The 19,262-nt window shown below is 50.5% G+C and overlaps 2 protein-coding genes across 3 annotated transcripts in view; one reads left to right on the top strand and one right to left on the bottom strand.

Moving 5' to 3' along the window:
* SLA (Src like adaptor) overlaps nucleotides 1-7,902 on the bottom strand; it is a 34,248-nt gene extending 26,346 nt beyond the window's left edge. The window contains exon 1 of one of the 2 annotated variants that reach the window (XM_029222960.1): nucleotides 7,771-7,902. The gene's annotated coding sequence lies outside the window, so the exon portion shown is untranslated. The remainder of the gene's footprint in view (nucleotides 1-7,770) is intronic. The other variant, XM_029222961.1, reaches the window with a different exon arrangement.
* TG (thyroglobulin) overlaps nucleotides 1-19,262 on the top strand; it is a 242,803-nt gene that overhangs the window by 177,800 nt on the left and 45,741 nt on the right. The gene's annotated exons all lie outside the window — the stretch shown is intronic.

The raw sequence follows: 19,262 nt of genomic DNA, 5'->3' as shown, positions 1-19,262 counted from the left end.
CCTTTGGAAAATTATTACTAAGAGAAAAGACCCACTGTCACTTTCTTATGAAGTCCCATTAGACAGAATCCAAGCCTTGTCTTTACATCCCTCAGGATCCAGGCCAGGCAGTTCAGGTGTGCTGTATGCCCACCTCCTGGTGGGCAATTAGCAGATGCCACTGCCTTTTATCTTCCCAGCATCCCAGGAGGCAGAGTTTCCCAGCTCACCTTCTCTGTGTAGGGGTCAGCCAGTTAGCTCCCCTGCCCACACACCTGGGGCTGGAGCCCCGGAGACCAGGGATGCAGGGGCCTACCTTCCCCTCCTGGCTTCAGAGCCCACGTCCTTTTCCCAGGGCCATGCCGCCGTCTCCACTGGAAGCCAGGTCCTCGAGGGACTCTGTTCAGCAAATGGCTGGCCACCCTTTGAGCGGACACCTGGCATGGAGAGGTCCCAGGAATGTGGGCTGTGCCGTCCCCAGCTGGTTTCTCTTTGACCAGATCAGAGATCCTTTTGTCGCGTGCTCTGTGTTATCGTGTGGACACAGGGGCTCAGACTTCTCAGAGCCTTCCACTCCCAGGGCAGCATCCCAGGACAGCTCTGTGCATCTTATCCACTTTGTGCTTCTAAAAACCAGGCCTCGCTGTGGGAAAGGAAGTAACCTGAACCCCTTCATCGTATGGCAAGGGGGCGACAGCTCGAGGAGCCCCAACCAAGAAGGCAGGTCTGGGACAGTTGGGAAACCTTGGCGACAGTCGGAATGTGAATACCTACTTAGGGATGGAACCCTCCCTTTGGCCCTAGGTATTTCTTCCACAGAGTGTGACAGCGGAAAGCCCACCCACGTGACCTGCTTCTAAGGTGTGGGAGCAGATGGCCCGGGTGGGAACCCTCTTCTCCCGTCACATCCAACGCCCCACAGCAGCAGTCATGTCAGAGCCACTGCCACCACCTTAGGTGCTCAGCCCTTCCTCTGCCAGGCACCTGGCTCGGCATTGTACAGCCTTCGTCCCCTGGGTGGCTCACAGCAGCCCTGCTCTACAGGCGACATAAATTAAGTAACGTGTCCAAGGTTATACGATCAGTAAGAGGACAGATGGGTTTTAAACCAGGTCTGCCTGACCCCAAAACCCCTGCTCTCAACTGACCATGAAATGCTGTCCTGCTTCTCTGCCCTCTGGTCCAACCCAAGAACTCAATGGAAAGTGATTTTGAAAGGTCATCAAAGCAAGCTTCGGGGACCATAAACTTTAGGGTGAAACTTCAGTCCAGGGGGCTCAGAGGTCCCGAGGGGTCTCTTGGATGTCAGGTGGCAATGTTTGGAAGCCTAGGGCTGGGGATCTGGCTGGGAAGGGCGGGCGGGGCAGGAGAGACAGGAGAGAGAAGCCAGTTAGGGCCTGCTCAGGTTCAGCTATCATGGCCACTGTTAGGTCGCCTGGCATGATCAGAAGGGCAGGAGTGAATCGTGTGGGATGTTTTCCAGCCTTTCAAAGCATTGTTTTAAAGAACTATTAATGCTATGGGGGAAAAAAAAGAACCCAAAACAAACAAACAAAACTAGTCATGTTCATACTATCTCAATTTTATAAAACTTTAACATGCATATGCATATATGTAGAAAAATATTAAAGGAAATCATTGCCAAGATGTTTCCAAGGGCTCTCTCTGAGTAGTGATTTTATAGGTGAATTTCTCGATTTCGTATTTACTCCTTTCTAAAATGTCCCGATTTTTCTCCCATGTGCCTGAATTGCTTTTATGATCAGAAGCAGAACTAGAGAAGAATGAGGGTGCCTTGCAAAGAGGGTTTTCAAAGCAAGCAAGCCTGAGTTCAGATTCCAGCTCCCTGGCCTACTGGCTGTGTGTCCTTTAGCAAGTTATTGCACGTCTCTGATCCTCGATTTCCAAATGCAGACATTTGAGATATTAACACATGCCCTGAGGGGTTATTCTGAGGATTAAATTAAGGTCATATTTAAGCAGAGATAAGTTTGGTAAGATGGGATAGCTACGGATTTACCCACGCTGGATCCCTTGGGGGTACTGGGTGGCCAGCTAGGTCACCGTGCAAGCTTGAGCAGTCCTTCCCCTCCTTGGGCCTCGGCTTCTCAAATATGATGGGGAAAGAGTTGGGCCACACAATGGCTCACAGCCCTTTTGCCTCAACTACCATGCCCCCCACCCCCTGCCCCGTGCCCCGTGAGTGGTCCCGGGTATCCGCCCAACTGCCTTGGTACTTGCTCAGGGCTGCCTGTGGTCTGCCTTCTGCACCAGGGGCAATAAGAGCTGGGACAGGGCCTTAGCATCAGTTGGCTCCCCTGCCAAGGATCTCGCAGGATTTCCGGGGGGCACCCCACCACATCCTGACCTCGCTTGGCAGGTGCACCACCCCTGTGACCCACATCGTTCCCTGCTCTCCTCTCCGGGCGGGTGCAGCCACAGATGTGTCCTCCCTGCCCCCCAGGCCCACCTTCTCCTCCTGACACTCCATGGAGAAGGAGGCTGCGATACAGTCTGCTGGTTGAAACCTGTTTTAACAAAATTGCCCCAGAAGCTCAACATGAAAAATAGATCAAAGCAAGCTGCCGGTTGGAGGCTGGGGGCTCAGCACTCTTGCCCCTTTGTTTCTCCTGATAGGACTCCCTGATGCTAGGATATCATAAAGCACCAACTGAAACAGAGCAGTTGAGTGCCCTCACATTACAAAGAAAAGGCTCAGAGAGGGCAAGCCATCTGCTCAGGGTCGCTCAGTAAGTTTGGATAAGTGCTATGACCCCCTGTCCAGCACCCTGTCCACCACAGAGAGCCATTGCCCATTTGCCAGCACTGACCCACATGTCTACGAGCCCCTTCCACCCTCGGGTGTCCGGAAGGGGATCCCATATGCCCTCAGGATAAAAGGGAGGCTTGGCTTTACCCTAAGACCAGGGTGGATGCATCCTAGAAAACAGTTTATGGTCATTTTAGGATGTCGTAGGAAGAAGCCAGATTTGGGACCTCTTGGTGCTGGGGCAAATCTCAGTTTCACCTCTTAGGAAGTCACTAAACTTCTTTCCACTGTTTTTTGTTTGTTTTTATTTATAAAACGAGCATAACCATATCTGCCTTGCTGGATTTTTCACGAGTAAGGATTAGAGAGTAGGTGTTACAAAACGAGCACATCGCGGGGCAGGGGCGGGGGGCTCTCTGTGGCTCAACTGTCTGCTGGCAATAACTGCTACAAGCAAGTGCCTTTTCCCCGAACCTACGGGATCCATGTGAAGCGGTGTCCAGCACGGAGAGGTGGGCAATACAGTCATTCCTGACATGGCTTTTAACACGTCATTGAAAGCAAAATTTCAAATTTCCCCATTTCTTTTTTTTCTAGATCAGCTTTTCATACTCAGAGTCCCCCCGCCACAGCCAATACCCAGGGCTGGTGGGATATGGTACCTCCAGTCTGTGAGCCTGTTGGACACTGAACACATCTGACAAAAAATGGTACAAATGAGGTTCAGGCCCCAGGCCAGGTCTTGGATACCCTCATAACCTATAAGCTAACAATGAGAATCCTTGGCAATGAGAATAATCCTTGGCAATGAGAAAACAGTCGTAAAGACAATTATTTTGATGGTAGATCACACAGATACACAATTGGACAGAATGGGACAACAGTGAATATGAAATAGGCTTTTCCTTTCATTTCAAATCTGGATGCTTGGGAAATGCAGGACTCCTTACAAAGAGGAGGGCATCTGGACACCTGGGCCCAGGGATCGTGAAGTTAGTGATTCCTCTATTACATCGCTTTTCCCAGCAAGACTTAGTTTTGCTTTTGGGTCATACACACGAACCACCAGCAAGGCTCATAAGCTTATGGAGCGAGATGAAAATTCATATCTTGCCTCCTAACGGCATTTGCATGTGCTGAGCCCCGCGTGAATCACTCGTCGAAACACACAGGTGCCCGGGGTGAGGACCCCCGAGCTACTCTTTTTCAGCTCACCGTTCCATCCTTATCTCTTCGGCGTCACCTGCATTGCCCCTGAAGTAGATTATGATTCTGACAGTCACTTCTGTGATTGTTTGATGAATGACTGCAAGTGCTGTGAAGACAGAAGTCTGTTTTCACTCAGAGCTGGAACACAGTAGGTGTTCCATAAGGAAATACAAGGAATAGATGAAAACTGAGGAGACACTGTGCCCGGGAGAGACACGCCACTGTCATTATGCCTCTTGTATGATTGAGGAAACCGAGGCCAGAGAGTTTACAGCACTTGTCCGAGTTTATCACCAAGCTGGTAAAAGAGAAGGCAGGGTTTGAACCCAGGCATCTGGCTCCAGAGCCCGACTCTTAAGTACTCTGCTCTGAGGCATAAGGAAATGGACGGACGGTTCCATAAAGCTGAATCGACCCCTTTTTATGACAAGATCACGGCACTTCTCTTGTGTGCTAGAGGGTCAGGTACATCACAGGTGTTCAGTAGATGGACCAATAGGCATATTGATAAAGTAGTATGTTGGGAAGTGGGTCCTGAACCCTGGGTGCTTAAAAGTTCTGTTCAGAGGATGTAATTTTTTAGCTGACTGTCCATGTGACTTGGAAGGTCTGGAGGTCTGGAAGAGTAGGGGAGATGGCACATCTGTACTTTGAGAAAGAGCGCGGCCGCCTGCCAGGGTTAACATGAGAACTAAACTTAAAGACTTCAGTGACAACTGGCTCCCCTCTGCTCTCTGTCCTGGGCTCGGTCCCCTTCGTGGCTCACGCCACAGTTCGTCATTATGTATTTGTTTCTTTAACAACCCCAGGTTATAAACTCCCTGAGAACACGATCTCATGTCTATTATATTGCTCAATGAAAAATCATTACCTAGCAGGTGCCTGGCACATAGTAAGCGCTCACTGAATTCAGTCGAGTGGATAAAATTACCATCTACAAAGTACCCAGCACAGTGCAGGCAGGCGGGGCTGTGCTTTCAGGGGCAGCCTGACCCTCTCAAGGTGGCCCTCTGCCCCTGAGCACAGTCGGGAGGACGACTCCCACTTTCTTCTGAAGCTCCTTGAGTCTCCCCACCTTCCCTCCCCCCCTCCCCAACCCTGAGCCCCCCGGCCATGGTCCCAGCTGCCTGGATGGTGCCAAGGAGGGAAGTGTGACTTTGCAAAGCTGTTTGACAAAAATAGTGAGCCACTCTGAGGCCACACAGTTTCTGTCTGTAGCTCAAGTTACCGTAATTAAATGAGACCCCTCCCTTCGTGGTTCTCAGATAGGAGGAAGTGGTTCGGACCCAGTGTACTTATTTCCTCTGGAACTCTTGGGGAGGAAGGAGAGGGAGGAAGTCAGTCACACAGTACAGCCTCAACGCATATTCATTAAGGGAAGGAGAGATGGATGCACGGGTGGGCAGATGGATGGATACATGTGCTTACAGGGCCCTCAGGTTGGCTGACAGGAACCAAATGCTCTAGCCTCACATGCCGGAAAATTGTAATGAGAATTTTAAGCTCCAGCTTCTTTCAGAGCTGGGGGAAATAAATTCTTGCTGAATGTCAAATGAAAAATTAAAACCCAGCAGCATCTATTAATGCGGGAAGCTGATTGGGGTTTACTGAAATGAATCATTTCTAAGTCTTTAAGAAAGATCCACTCCCCTTGGAAATACATCGCCCGCACTCGAAGCTCAGCGTGGGGAAATTTTTTCTGTAATAGGAAAATGATTTCAGTGCAATACAAACCTACCCATCCCCTGTCTGTTTCACTTATATGAGATGGAGGAACACTTAGAAATAAGCGTTCAGAAAAATCAAGAAGGAGTGTCCAGGTCATCGGCTGTGCAGTTTGACCCATCATGTTTAACACAGTCTGCTACTGTTTACTGCCTAGGGGTATACACGTAACTTGGGGGACTTTAATTGTCTGGGTTAGGAATGATATTAAGAGCTGCTCTTTAGTATTTAGCATCTCCTACATACTGTATATGATTTAAACTTCTTACTGACACACACGGAAGCTGGTCTTCTTTTTACGAGGAAAGAACTAACCCTCAGAGAAGCAAAGCGACTTGCCCAGAGTCACTCAGTTAGGTCACTGGTGGCTGACCCAGAACGCTGGCCCAGATGTAGCTCATTAAAACAATGGGCTTCCCTGGTCTTGCTTCCCTGATTCTAGATCCGTTTAAGACGCAGGTAGTCTAAATAGCTTTCAGTCTGTCTGTTCCATCGTTTGTTTGTTGTTTTTTTATTACTATTTTTCTTGAAGTTTATTTAATTTATTTTTTATACAGCAGGTTCTCCTTAGTTATCTATTTTATACACATCAGTGTATCCGTGTCAATCCCAGCCTCCCAGTTCATCCCACCACCATCCCCGCCCCGCTTTGCCCCCTTGGTGTCCATACATTTATTCTCTACATCTGTGTCTCTAGGTCTGCCTTGCAATCGTTTTTTAATATTATTACTATTATATTTGTCAGAGCATGTTAAGCACTCTTGAATAGCATTTTTCCAACTGGAGACTATAGATTGCACCAGATTTTGCCAGAACTTTGATTTGGCCTTACCTCCCCAGTTTTAAAAGGACCACAGCCCCAGTTTGCGGCACCTTATAGCAAACTACAGAAAGACGATTTGCATCTATGGGGTGTTATTTCTCCTAAGACAGGAGCACTGCTTTAAAGACAAACTTTCGTCCTTCCCACACCTGCTCTCACTGAGGTAAGGCTCCCGCTTCCCCACCTCAGCCCTTGGAGCCCTCAGAGGCTCTCACCAGCTGTGTGACTTGGATGAATCACCAAGATTCATAACCTCTCTGAGCCTCATTTTCTCATTTGTCAAAAGCAAATAATCATCGTAATCTTACAGGATTGTGCCGAGGAGTGCAGGAGAAGAACCTTTCATGCAACACCCCTCCCCTGCCACTCAGCTTGGCAGACTCTTTCCCTTCACTCTGCGTGCATAACCCCGATTCAGGACAGTCTGAGGCCAAAACCCAGGTCATTTCCCTGACACCAGGCTCTCTGGACATCTAAGAACCTAAAAAGATGTGGAGTGTGCCGCATTCCTGAGGGGATTCTGGTTCTCCCAGATCTCTTCTACTCCTCACATCTTGTTTTCAGGTTTTATGTGCCTCGCATGTTTGCCCTTCCTTTAATACTGCTCCTGCCCTGTACACAGCCCACCTGCTTGGATCCTTGTGGCTTATTATCATCCACTCTCGTTGGCATCTTCCCACAGAAGATCCACACTCCCACACTCCTAGAAGCACTATTGTGATGTCCACCTGCCTGGGCTCCACGTACCTTTAGACGTCCTGACTCCACACTGATAGCATTTATTGAGTACCTACTATGTGTCTGAAACTGGCTTGGGCACTTTGCATATGTCAGCTCATTTAATCTGCTCAATACCTGTGTGAGTTGGGCACCATTATTCCCGCCTCACAGAGGAGAGAATGAAGGCCTGGAGAGGTTTAAATGTCTCGCCCAAGGTCACGCTGCTAAAAAGTCTAATAGCGAGCAGGAGAGCCCTCGGTGAGAAGCCTGCTATGTGCTAGGATGTTCGGTGGCTGGAAAAAATCTTCTCTGGCAGGAGCGTGCCCGTCCCAGCTCTCCCAGCCCTTCCTGCCGTGCGGTTCCCCATCACTGAGCAGCCACGACGTGCCAGCCACCGTGTTAGGCGCTGAGCCTCGCTTGGGACCAGGCTCTGCCTGTCCTCCCAGAGCACATCTGTCTCCAGAAAGTCCACCTGCTACCAGCTGTGTGCCTCTGGGGTCCTGAAGCCTCCCCTGCCCCAGCCCCCCCATGCCCCCCCAGATACCTTCAACAGCTGGGCATGGTCTCCCCTGGGAGCAGCTGAAGCAGGGCCGCCAGGAGCACCATCACCGCCCCTCCGTCAGCTGCTGCTTCTGTGGCAGAGTGAGCCTCGCGCGGGTGCTGAGGAGCCCATGCTGTCAAGAAGCGCAGTTGCTAAACCAGTTACAACTTCCTCTGCTGGAAACAAGAAAGGCTTGCAGAAGGCAGGTTCCTGTTTTCAGCAACGGCACCGAGCAGACTTCTCTCTGTAAGGACAGGGCAGATAGCAGCATTGTTCATTTTTTTTGACAAAGCACTTGGGAATATGGGCAGCTTGATTCTAAATGTCTGGGCCACGCTTGGCTTTCAGACACTGGAACTTTTTGTCTCTAATTAAAAGGCAGAGGAGGCCAAGAGGCTGCTCTCACGGTCCCCAAAGCTCCCTGGGTCCAAGGAGGCTGTAGTTCAGAGCTGCAGCTTCTCTTTTCTCAGTTTATTGATGTCACTGCCCAGTGGACCCTGGAGCAGAGCTTCTGGCCCTGGCTCCGCTGTAGATGAGTTTTTAATTGGCAGAGGCTTGAAACAGTGGGCATCAAAGACCCTTTACAGAAAGGAGCAACCCACCAGCCTTCCCGGGGAGGCATACCACCCCTCGGCTGTGCTACAACCAGAAGAAACTAGAAAGGTTATGAAAAATAATCAGCTTCTCCAGGTTTCTGCTTCAAGTTGACTAAGAAAACGGGGTAACTGAATGTGTGATGCTGGATCCTGGATCAAGGGAGAAGGACTAGAAAAACATTGGGATGGAGGTGGGGGATATTCAAATATATATGGCATGTTAGGTCACTTGCGTCGATGGTAATTGTCCTGGGTGTGAGAATGACATTATAGTTATGTGAAGAAAGTGTTAATTTCTGAGTATTTAGAGGTCCAGAGGCATGGCGTCTTTAACTTTCAAATGGTTCATTAAAAAAAAAAAGGGGGGGCTGCCCTGGTGGCGCAGTGGTTGAGAGTCCGCCTGCCGAAGCAGGGGACATGGGTTTGTGCCCCGGTCCGGGAAGATCCCACATGCCGCGGAGCGGCTGGGCCCGTGAGCCATGGCCGCTGGGCCTGCGCGCCCGGAGCCTGTGCTCCGCAACGGGAGAGGCCACAGCAGTGAGAGGCCTGCGTACCGCAAAAAAAAAAAAAAAAGAAAAAAAAAAAAAAGAAAACACACACGCAGACAAAGAGAAAGAGAATGAGAAATGTATTTGAGAAATGAGAAAGCAAATGTGGCAAAATGTCATACTTTGTCAATCTAGGTGAAAGGCATAGGTGCGCTGTGCTGTTTCAACGTTTTTGGCGGGTCTAATAATTTTTAAATGATAGTGTACAGCTCCCTGTGCATAGCAAGTGAGTCTCAAGCAGGAAAGCCCAGGCACATGGGGCGCAAGGGCTTGTTGGTGGCAGAGATGGAAGCTGCCGGGATGCCGACTCCAGGCGGCCCGCCCGGAGTCGCCTGCGTGAGCTGGGAACACCAGATGAGTTCCCTCTGAGAGCCCTGGCCCAACCCGTGCTTCACAGAGAAGACAGAGCATCCAGGGACTTGCCCAGAATCACACAGCTGGTCCCCAAGCAGAGCCAAGGCCAGTGTCACGGCCCCAACCCAGCAGGGCCAATACGGCCAGCGGGAACAGTCATTTAGAAACCTCTCCCGGTGTTGTTCTCGAAGATGAATTAAAAACACCAGGGCTGCTTCTAGATTTAGCAAGAACTCTGCACTAGAGAGATGATCCCTTAGACAACTCGTAAAAGCCCCTGCTCTGCACAGGGCACCCTGGGAAGGTACAGAGGAGATGGTGCAAAGACTGAATGGATGATTCGCCTCGACGGGGAAGAGCGGGTGCGCAGGGAGAGGCAGAAGTGGAGTTTTTTTCCCCCAGAATTCACACAGAGGAGGAAAAAAGGTTTAGATTGATAGTCAAAAGTCATGAGCTTTCGGCAACTTTTCAAAAAATATTTGCTGAGAATCTATTGTGAGTTAGACTCTGAATTCATTCCCTCATTCAATCATTTATTCAATGATGTTTTCCAGGCACTGGAGTTCAGCCGTGCACGAAAGCCCCACCCTCACTGAGCTTATTACCTCCTCCAAGGAGCCAGGGGATAAGGACTGAACTATAGTAACTGTCAATTCCGGTGACTCTACAAGGAAATGACATGGCCAGTTTGATAGAGGGGACCGGAGTGGGGGATGGGCCCTCTGTGCCATTGGCTGAGACCCGCGGGGGTGGAAAAGGAGCCGGCCTTGGCACAAGCTAGGGGGTTAGAGGCCCATGCAGACTCTGGAGGGTAGGGGAAAGGCACAGTGGGGCTTAAGGAAGCTTCGGGTCTGATGGCGGAGGCCGACAGCAGGCAGGCAGGGACCAGAGAGTGGTCTCCATCAAAGACAGCAGTCCACACCCAGGAGAAGCCGCTGCAGAAGGAGAAGCCCAGAATTTGGAGCCGCAGGAGCCCGGGTGGCGGGAACCACTGTGCCCATGTCCAGGGGGTGACTGGGTAGCCTGGGACTGTTGCTGACTTGCCCTGGCCCTGGTGTTTCACTACCTCCCTGGCACCCCCGTGGTGACCGCGCCGAAACAGAACGTGTGTGAGAAGATGTTCTTGAAGCTGTCAACCGCGCTGCCAAGAATGCTGGGCTGCAGGCCAAGCAGGGGGACGGTCCGGAGGTCGGAGCCCACCCTTAGCAGGGGCTGCCCCTCCAAGGTCCTTAAGGATAAGTCTGGGGTCGGCCCTGGCTGGGTGACCACGTCGTGTCCGGCAGCCACACTTTAGAGCACGTGGAGACACCCAGGTCCATAGGTGTAAAAGCACCCGATTTCTGGAGGGCTTTGTGAGTTAATTCGCTGTTAGGACCCAGGCTAGTGGCCACAGGCAGGTTAGCAAGATGCCCCCGTGAGTTGAGATTTGCTCGATTAATTTCCTCGTACTTATGTGCAGTCATCACCTTATTGAAATGAAATGTTCCACTTTGTAAACAACCAGATTTACACACTTAATATTGTCGGGAGTCGGGTGTAACCTCCCCACCTGGGGGTCCTCAGGTCTCCTAACCCAAGCAGGACCAAGCCCACTTGCCCAGCGTCAGGTCTCAGAGGGGCTCCAGGCTCCAGGAGGTAAAGGTGACTCAGCGTCACACGGCAGGGGATGCAATGCTTAAGCCCCACAGTTTACAGCTTGGTCCAGTGTTAGCAGCTTACCAGTTCTACTCGAAGGCACTTTTCCTTCTTTCTACATAAATGTTGGAAAGGACAGAGGGTGAAAAAGGTGACCTCAGTACTAGTAAACCCCCTGTCAACGGGGAGAGTCAAGTATCAGTTAGTTCACTCAGTAGGGAAGTTCAATAAGCAGGTACTGAACATGAGACTTGTACTTGGTGCCGTAAAACTGTCGATGGGCTTCTCCTTTTCAAAGGGGTTAAACCATACAAGCTTCAAGATCCCATGCAAGCTACTGGGTTCTCTGAGAGCCAAGTTCATGCACCTCCTATGGCTGGATAGGTACTTATTCACTCATTCAGTCATTTATTCAACAACCATTTGTTGAACACCTGCTATGTGCTAGGTGCTGCCCTCGGTGCTGAGTTAGAGAAATGAACAGGTAATGGCATAGAAGGTGGCTGAGAGAGTGGGGACAGCAAGGAAAAGGCTCATCTTGGAAGAGAATTCTGAAAAGATCCCAGAGTGCCACCAGCATGAAGATCAAGGGGAGGAGTCGTCAGGCAAAGCCAAGGGCATGTGCAAAGGTTTGGGGTTACAAGTTCTCGCAGCGTTCAAGGAGCAGAAGCGGGGAAAGGGATCTCATATCGGGGGGGGGGCGGTGCCAGGAAAGGAACTCGGCTCTTGCTATGGCCCCTCTTTCTTCTTTCCAGTGGCTCTCTATGTCTAGACGTCACCCGAAGAAACCGAGGCTCCTCAGGTTTAACTTACTTGCTCTGGGTCCCCCATCTGATGAGGTCTAGACCTGGGAGGTGAGCTTGCTGTCACTGTTTTGCTGCCTCCCACCTGGTCCTCTCATGTCCCAGTGCTTCTGTCGCTCCGTCCCAGCCCTGTATGCCTGAATGAGACTTAGCGCCTGTCTCCATCCTCCTCAAGTACCTGCGGAAGACTTCTGCATTCTACAGGACCAACTCCATCCCTTTTCAACGTTCATCACGGTTTGTCCTCCCATGAGTCCCCACTCAAGGCCTCCACACCCCGTTCCCTGCAGTGACCTCCTGCGCCCCTCTGCGCTGCAGCCAGGGCTCCTACCCCTTCACCATGTACTTTGCTGCTGCCCTGCCCTTCCCTTCCCTGGGTGAGAGGTCCTCCCTCCTGCCAGGCCCAGCCCAGAGCTCACCTTGTCCTTACGAGTTCCCAGACCTCCCCCAACCAAAAGGGATTGCTTCCTCCTCGCAACACCCCTTGGACTTTTACCTGCCCCTGCAGAAATAGGGCACATGCATATTGGAGTCAAGAGAAGAGAGCGGTTCAAGGTATTTCGGAGCTGCGTGACCTTGCCAAGGTTTCTGAATCTCTCTGTGAGCCAAAATGGTGTCACTATAATCCTACTTCTTTCCTAGATTGTGAGAGTCCATAGGAGGATGTGTGTAAATTACCTAGCATAGGGCAAGGCACGAGGTGGGGCACAGAATATGCACGCCCCCCCTTTCCTTTCAAAGTGGAGTATAAGCTGGGGAGGGCAGAGACAGGTCTAACACATGACCGTGAGCCCAGCACCCCGCCTGCCCCCACAGATGACCCATACCCATCCATCAAGTGTACAGATACATGAAGGTGGTGGATCTGCTTTCTGAACGAAAGCATGTACACTGTGAACACTGGCTCTTCACCTCTGGGGAGCACAGTGAGCTAACCTTGAAAATCACCTGGGAGACGTCAGACCCTATTGTTTCTCTAGAAGTGGGAGTTGTTCATGTTTCTGGAACCATCTCCAAAGCAGGGTAAGTGGTCCATCTGGATGAGCTGAAGTCTCCAGCTCGAGTGGGACCTGAACGTACATCATCAGAATCTTTGCGCTTCTCTGGGAGACCTCTTGGAGCTGACAGTGTTCTTGGAAAAAGAGAAGCAGAGGCTCTGTTTGCACTGGGGTTTTCTGCTGTGAGGAGTTGCATAAATGCTGCTGATTCACCAGAGCTGTTCTCTCCTGTTCTTGCTCAACCCGACCCCATTGTGTCCCCCTCAGGGACAGTGCATTCCCAGAGCCGGGGAGGCTCTCTGAGCAGGGAGCCGGTTTCAGCCTTCGCAACGTTGCAACTTTGCTTTCCTTATTAACTTCCTCTAGACGCACTAAGATGCAAACTCTTTTGTTTTCTAGATCTAACAGGTGTTTATTTATGTAAACAAATATTGTATTATGTAAATATTAGCCTCACGCCAGTCATGAGGCTAAGCTCTGGGGGCACAAGGATGACTGGGACACATGCCCTGTCACCCAGGAGGTCAGGGATGGACCACAGTGACAGGGCACACTGTGGGAAACCAAAGGAAATGGTTCCGAATGTTGCAGTGGTTCCGAGGCTCAATGGACGGGTGGTGTTCAGCTCACCCGTGAACACGAGCAGAGTCCACTGAGGCTACACACTTGCGGGTGCTGGCCAGGACGTTCCGTTTGTGCCTTCTCGTTTTTTCTCGTTACGGGATGACAAGTTGCATCTGGTCTGGAGGTGGAAGTGCCTCCAGTGAGGAGGGGCATCTGCCACTCACCGGTCATGCTGCCCCCTGTGATCTCCTCTTCCCTCTCAAATGCACCTGGGACAGGCTGATGAGTTGACCCTCCTCAGATCAGTTCAGTCTCAGCCCAGACCCGCCCCAGCCTTCCACCCACCCTCCCCGCATCGTGCTTGGCATCTGTGTGGATTCCTCCCCGGTCCTCACGGCTCCAACCTGCCGTCTCAGTGACCTTCCCCTTTCTCCTACTGCCTGGCAGGCTCTGATGGCTTTGTGTCTGAACTTACTTCTATTGTTCCCCTCATTTTAGGATCTGCCAGAATCAGGGATGAGTCTCCAGTCCAGGCCAGCCAGGGCTTGATCCTTTCCTCTTAGGGACTCAGAGCCTGGCGGAAGGGCTCATGTTCCCTTTACCCCCTGCAAAAGGTGGGATCAAGCCCTGTGCCCCCAGCTCATGTCCTCTGTCCTAAGGTGATGTTCTTCAGCTGTCCCAATGGCCTATTCCCCAGGCTGGCTCCTGCCCCGTGACATTGGTGGGGAGGAGGGATGGAAGATGTGGTGCCATTTGTCTGCAGGATCTTAGTTCCCCAACCAGGGATCCAACCCGTGTCCCCTGCAGTGGAAGTGCGGAGCCCTAACCACTGGACATCCAGGGAATTTCCTAAAAAAAAATGTTTTAAAAGGTCAAGGCTACTTAAGTGATATTTATAAGTAACTATTTTAGAATTTTCTTCCTGTGCTCCAATGGATTGTCTCGTGCACCCTATTTAGGAGACCAAGACTCTAGTAGAAGCATAAAGGAGGAGACAAGGCATCATTTCTAAATGAAGAGCGTTCTTAACAAGGAATTTGGAAACATTATGGGTTATCTTCTCTTGGGGCAAATATATAGTCAGTCTTCTGGGAAGGGCACAGAGATCCTTGTGAATTCCACTTAGAACAAAGACAAGAGGCAGTCTCCCCAAGAGAAAGAAGAGGGGGTGCATAGTGGCATCCGGTGGTATCAGGCCCCATGAAGGGAATTTCTTCAAGGGTCTCCTTAACATCTCCCTTTCCCATCTCCATGTTGGTCTGACTTCCAGAACCATTAAGTTCCATGAAGGCAAGGAGCCTACCTGTTTTGTCAGTGCTTGATACGTAGCACTAGCACCTTGCATGGCCAAAGTGGCCGTCAAGCATTTACTAGGAAGCAGGAAGGGCAGGGAGGGAGAATTGCAGGGTGGGAGAGAGGGAGTAAAAAAACAAAAAAACTCCCGTCCCTGTAGATGACAAACTTTCTTAGGGTTTTAGTCATCTTCAGGTTCCCTGCAGCATCTGGCATATAAGAGGGGCTCAAAAATGCCCCTGGAATTATCCTGATAAAGGACTAGCTTCTAGCAGCAGAGCAGGCTGTGTCCCTGGGCTGGTAGAAATAGCTGGACAGACATTTAGAGATCAGGCCTCTGTGATTAGCTTCCCAGCATGACCAGAGTCAGACCTCTTAATTGCTTTGCCCCTGTATTTTCATCTCGTAAACAATAATAGCAATTAAACTCGCCCAAACACCTCGAAATGTGCTTTCACGGCACGAAAGGAGGTTACGATCTATCACAGGATGGTTGTGGCTTTTATTAAGGTCCCCTTTCTAACTTCTAACTTGCTCGTTCTATGATACCTTAACACTTCTGTGAGATAGGCTTTTCACGCGTGACGAGATTCTGTGGTTGTCCTCTAAAGAACAAGCTCAGAACTGGCTTTGATGTAATTTAGAACGGTGTCATCCATTTATAAGCCACTGGATGGGTGTGAAATTGTCAGCCAGCCTTTACTGAGCCTCAACTGAGCCACAGCTAATTACACCCAGCATCATCAGGCCACCAAGGAGGGATAGGAAAGGACAGGCAAGCTCAGCTGCTTAAAATGTCCTTGGCCAAAACAGAATTTCAACCCCAAAGCCTTCTTTAGACTGGAGAAAATTTCACTATTTTTTTAAATTTTAGTTTGAGTAGCAATAATGTTATAAATAATAATAACTGATCTCTGACGGTGCTCTACAGGTTATAAAGTATTTTTCAAACCAGTTATTTCATTTAATTTTTGCAAGAACTCTTTGAAATATCAATTCTGAGTTTAATGACGGCTACTGTTTATTAGAAACCTAACACATGTAAGCACATTACCTTTTATGTCACCAACTCATCTCAACAAGCAAGTGAGGTAAATATCCTTCTTACCCCCATCTTACATTTGAGGAAACTGAGACACGGGGGGTGTAAATAGCTTTCCTGAGGACACACGGCTGGTAGGTGGGGGATGCTGGACTTGAACCTGGGCTAACAATTGACATACGGCCCATGCTGTCGATGCCGTACCTTGAGACACTATTATATACCCATTTTACAGGTGGGGAAACTGAGACCCAGGGAGTAAAGCCACTTACCGAGTTGTCAGCTCAGGACTCAGTAAGATTTCTCTAATCCCAAAGCCCATGCTCTGCCCATTCCTTTTTCTACACTGTATAATAATTTATACTTGTTTTCCCTGACAAATTTGAAGGGGATGGAGTTGCAAATGATGTGACATGGACTCCGGGAGCTCAGCTGGGGCAAGGATTCAGGAGGGCACCTATTCAGTTCATAGCAATGCATCAGCACCTTAGCCAGAGTCCCCTGGGATTATCCACACGGGGAAGTTTGGGGAGCGGGTCTGCCGGAATGATGGGCCCCGGGGTTACCCTCGTTTACAGGGTGGGCGCTGGGCTCAGACTTCACACCCAGCTAGAGCTAATGCAAGATAAGGAAGTGGGCAGTGGAAAATGCCAGGCCCAACTGAACATACAAGGCTAAGTGCGGGAGGGTTGGGGTGTGAGGCTCAGGCCCGAAGGCACAGACGCCAGGACAGGCCCGGGTCGCGGGTTTCACTTCAGCTGGTTGTGCAGACAGTTCGCCCTCTGCAACCTCAAAGAGCAAGTCCACGGTGGCCTCTGTGGCCCGGACGTTACGGGAACCCTGGACAGCCCACTTCTGGCGCGGCCTCTCCCTCCAGGCCTCCTCCCCACCCTCTGTGGCCAGCACAGGGGCTCACATCCTGTAACCTGAGCCCAGCACCCTGTAACTGAGCTCCCTGGGGCAGCCCCCTCCCCACGCCTTTGCTCGTGGCACCCAGGAAGGCCCTCTTGGGCCAGTGCCCTTCCTCCCAGCACAGGCTCTTGCCGAGGTGCCCCTCCTCAGCTGACCTCTCCAGGGATGTCACACCCACGCCGGCCACACCCCTCCTCTCTGCTCTGCTCGCTCCACCCAGAGTCACCACCAGTCATGTCCACGCAGCCCAGGTCACCCCTCCTGCTGCTACTGTCCCCTGAGGGGACACCCTATCCCCCAGCCAGTTCCCCTCCTGCACACACAAGACCATCCACACCTGCCAGAATCTCAGAACTTCCACACACACTGTGCTTCTCCAGGGCGGGCACAGGGAGCCCTTTCTTGGGTCAGGAGCTGATCGGGGCCATTTACTCCAGGAGGGAAGGGAGAAGGAAGAAAGCAAAGGAAGGGGAGATGGAGAGAGGGAGGCAGTCGGGGGTGACGGGGAGGAAACTAGTAATCAGACATGGCTTTTGCACTCCTGGATGTCTGGGCTGGGCTCTGCCGTCTTCTAGCTGCTCACGTTTGGTGGGGAAGTTCACTCACCACAGCTGAGTGTGGAGTCAAACTTACAGGGAAAACAGGCAGCTCAGTCTCTCCCGTGGGGCAGAGTGGCCAGGCTTCGGTTCTAGGCCAGCTTCCTCGGGGCTGGGAATCCAGGCAGTGCCTCTCACCCCTCCATCTTTCCACCTTGAAATTAGATGTGCAAGTGCAGCCCTGGGCAAGGGCTGGCTAACCCCCAGAGCTGCCGTCAGTACCATTTATTCATGTATCCTGATGTCACCAACCCACACAACAAAACTAAGAGGGATGAATAAAATCCCGACTTTACAAAATGGATTTGGTGAAGTTAACTGATTTGGTGAAGTTCACCGATGCATCACTATGAACACGACAAGGCCACTAAGGGACAGAGCAGAGGCTCAAACGCAAGTCTTTCTGATTTCTAAGCCCGTGTTCTTACCACTTCTCTACACTGGTTTTGCTTTTCAAAATTTTTAAGAGCACAACAATGTAGAATTAGTCAGCAAAGGGCTGGCATTCCTACTGGGGGGACCCACAGAACTAAGAGGAAGAGAAGGAACGGAAGCCAGTGAAGCGTTTGCTCTGCCCCAGGCCCCGTGCTGAGCTCCTCACACTGTGCTTCCCACACCTCTTGCCATAAGGCTGTGAGGCACGTGCTGTATCGTTGAGGGGACTGAGGCTTAAAGGGGTGACTGATTTGTTCAAAGCCAAAGAATAAGAATGTGGGAAAGCCTAGGCTGACATCCTCCGAGGCCAAGACTTGCCCTCTCTTCCACACAGTCCCAGCTGCCCTAGGCATTATTCTGGGCCAGCTGGTCCCTGAAACAAAGCCACAGGAACACATGACTGGGAAGAAACATCTAGGCACTTTTACAAGTTATAATTTTGATATTATTTTTAAAAAGCGACACCTGCCCACCGTGTATGTATGAATTGCTTGTTGAGAGCAGGGAGAAAGGCTCAGGAGCCTGCCTTTTCAATTCCCTTTGAAATAAGGGGGCAGCCATTGCCTTGGCCATCACTCAGGGTGTCCCTTTTAAAGGGTGATGCCTTTGCCTGGGAAAGCAGTACTTTTCAAGTGCCAAGAGTGTAAATGGTTTCTGACAGCCAGAAGGTGACTGAGGCCGTTGGATGTAATGTTTGTGACAGATGGAAAAAGGCGTTTTGTCAAGTCTCCAAGAGCCTGGAGGAGAAACATGACAGGAGAGCAAGCTCTGTTCTAAAGGGGCCAAGCCAAGGCCGAGCAAGTGCCCAGGAGGCTCCCCGACCCGGGAGGGCTCCCCACAGCGGAGACCTGGGCAAGGCCTCCACACAGCGCATCCAGGTACAGGGGACAATCTGTAGCCAGGTCCCGTGCAGAGTACCATTTGCCAAAGGTGTCGGGAGGAGGGAGGCTGAGAGCGGATAGTCGCCTGGTCCCTGTTCCCTTTGGCACAGGGAGGCCGGATGGCGCAGCTGCTTTGGAGACGGACAGACCGAATCCAACTCGGAAGCAGTGGGTGATTTGGGGCAAGTCATTTATCCTGTCTGAGGCGTTGTGCCTCTTTCATAAAAGGGACACGGCCTTCTCTCCCCAGTTCCGAGGTTTAGAAGATGATGTAAAGGGCGTGCCACGCAGCAAGCACCCACTACCTGCTGGCATCTCCTCCTCTTCCTTCCATGTGTAGACACGGTTGGTTGGTGGGTTAAGTTTGCAAATAATAATGCCTTTTTGTAAGGCATTTTCGCAGCATGTTATAAAAAATGTTTTAAAAATATGTATAGTTAGAATGCTAGGCAGGGCTCCTGAACCTTGGGTTAAGCAGTGGTTTCTTATATATGACCCCAAAAGCAAAAACAGCAAAGAAAAAAATAAATGCATTGGGTCTCACCAAAACTAAAAACTTTTGTGTTGCAAAAAATACCATCAAGAAAGTGAAAAGACAACCCACAGAATGGGAGAAAATGCTTACAAATCATATATCTGATAAGGGACTTGTATCCAGAATACACAACGAACACTAATAACTCAGTAACAAAAAGACAAATTATCCCAATTTAAAAATGGGCAAAGGATCTGAATAGATGTTTCCCCAAAGAAGATATACAAATGGCCCATAAGCACATGAAAAGATACTCAACATCATAGACATTAGGGAAATGCAAATTAAAACCATGATGAGATA

This window comes from Monodon monoceros, unplaced genomic scaffold (assembly GCF_005190385.1).
Source record: "Monodon monoceros isolate NGI ecotype Baffin Bay Population unplaced genomic scaffold, NGI_Narwhal_1 Super_Scaffold_14, whole genome shotgun sequence".
Classification (NCBI taxonomy): Eukaryota; Metazoa; Chordata; class Mammalia; order Artiodactyla; family Monodontidae; genus Monodon; species Monodon monoceros.
The sequence above is the reverse complement of the archived record's forward strand: the minus strand, read 5'-3'. Positions and strand labels throughout refer to the sequence as shown.